Source organism: Fukomys damarensis, unplaced genomic scaffold (genome assembly GCF_012274545.1).
Source record: "Fukomys damarensis isolate Sample0158 unplaced genomic scaffold, DMR_v1.0_HiC HiC_scaffold_36, whole genome shotgun sequence".
NCBI classification, from domain to species: Eukaryota; Metazoa; Chordata; class Mammalia; order Rodentia; family Bathyergidae; genus Fukomys; species Fukomys damarensis.
Window position 1 is genome coordinate 45,961,769 of NW_022900948.1, and position 2,268 is coordinate 45,964,036.

Genomic DNA, 2,268 nt, shown 5'->3' on the forward strand with positions numbered 1-2,268 from the left:
ATTAACACTTTCCTGACCCTGCTGCTCTGTGTCTTTTCACTGCCAGGGAAAGGTCATCTGTCCGAAGGAAGCTTAATGGTTTTCAAAAACGAACATCCCCTGGCCACCTGGTCCCTCCGTGGCCGAAATCCTGCTTGTCCCCCCGTCTGGAAAAGCAGCATTGTATTGTTCCCCTGAAAGGGACTCCAGGGCCTGGGGATTTAGCTCAGTGGTTCCAGCGCCTGCCTTGCAAGCACAAGGACCTGAGTTCAAATCCCGGTACAGAAAGAAGGAAAGAAAGGGATCCACCTCTGGAAGCTTCATGGAGTGCTGGAGAAACTGAGGCTGGGAGCAAGGAAGAGATCTCCCCCCAGGACACACAGCTCCTTAGGGGCTGAGCCCAGAAAATCCCATGGTCCTGGCTCCCTTGTGGAGTTCTTTCCACTGTCCCCTGACTTCCTTGTTGGCCTCTGCTCCCTGCAGAGTCAGGGAGTGTGAGAGTGGAGGTTGCTGGAGAAACATTCAAAAACTAATAAATAGTGTGACTAGTTTTGCACCCACGGGGTCACTCGGCCCAGCCTGACTGTCAGGAGGACACACCCAGTCCCTCCTCCGTGTCGGTGTCCTTCCTTATCTGACAGCCGAGAGCACCCTCCTACTCATCTTGTTGGCTGATGCTGATGGCACTGGCGCAGGGAGGATGGAGGAGCGGGGCTTTCCCTGGATTGATGACCCTGTCTGGGCGGAAAGCAGGCCAAGGGCCACCTGGTGATCACTCACCCTGGGCTCTGCCCTTCTGCAGGCTGAAGGTTCTGAGAGCACAGCTCTGCGCTTTCTCTGAAAGCTTCCTTCTGCTCCATGCTCTGAGCCAGGGAGCTGGAGACCAGGGTGACTTTTCGTTTGCTGTCCTGGAGGCCAGGGCGGGATCAGAGAGCAGGTGTGGGTACAGACCCTCCGTGGGCCTGTTTGGACTTGGCCTTGGAAAAGTGTTTGCCCAAGGTGACATTTCATAAGTGGGGAAACTGAGGCCCTGGGGTGACAGGGGCCACGCCCTGGTTGTGCAGCTGGTCAGGCAGCCACAGAGCTCCACCCCCTGGGGACCCACAGCCCAGCCGCCCGATCAGACGCTTCCTGAGCTGCACGACCTTGGCAAAGACCAAGACAACTCCATGGGCTCAATGTGGAAGCTGACATAAAACAGGTGTTCAATAAATATCACTGCTATTAGTGTAGCAGACGTCGGTCCTTAATTCTGCACCCTCTGCTTGCTTTGTCACAAGCTTCTAAATGTTACTCAGTAACACAGCCCTCTCTCCAGGGTTAGAGGGGCACAGCCGGGTAGGGTTAAGGTGGGGTCAGGTTAAGGGGTGGCAGTGAGGTGGGGCACCCAGGTGCCACCTCTTGCTCCAGTTTCTGACACCCTCTGTGACCTTGGACCGATCTCTCTCTCTCTCTCTCCTCAGGCCCTTTGTTCTTGATGCTTCCAAATGACAGTGCTGGCTGCTTGAGCACTGCAGTAAGAACCCACCCTGAGGAGGCCAGGGGCCAGGAGAACCCCAAACCACAAGCTCTCCTGGAAGACAGTGAAAACCCTCCCTCCACAGCCCCGGGAAGCAGCCTGGCAGAAACTCTCCAGGGGCCAGAGAGCCCGGGGCTGTCCACTGGTGCCAATTCAGTGGCCTCTGCTGGGCCTTGCCAGAGTCCTCCCACACCTCCTCCCAGGCTTGCCCGGGAGGCAGAGAACCCCGGAGCTGGCCCCCCTACTCTGTACTCCCTGCAGAGCTGGCTTGGCTTCTCCAAAGCAGGGCCCATGAGGGTGGAGGCGGCGATGTGTCAGCTGGTATTCAGGCTCTGGTTGTGCACTCAGATGCTCCCCCTCCCCATCTCCCCAAATCCACCCACCCACCCCTTTACCCACTGCTCAGGGCCTTCTGGGTGGCAGCCCTTCTCAGAGAGAGAGAGGGAGAGAGAGAAATTGACAAACCTTTAGCTAGATTTTAAAGAGAGAGAGAGAGAGAGAGAGAGAGAGAGAGAGAGAGAGAGAGAGAGGCTCGAGCAGCCTCCAGCTTGGGCTGCTGGGGTGGGGGACACGACTCCCTCGGTCCCCTCCCAGTGCCGATGGGGCAGCCCCCCCACCCACGGGCGCCGGCACTCCGGAAGACCCCCTGGCTTTTGGAAAAGGAAGCTGCCGCCCCTCCGCAACTGGCCCGAGCCTGCTGAGGATGCGCCCTGAGCGCAGGGACCCGTCGGCCCCCGGGCCCGCAGGCGATGTGTAGGCAGCGACCCCCC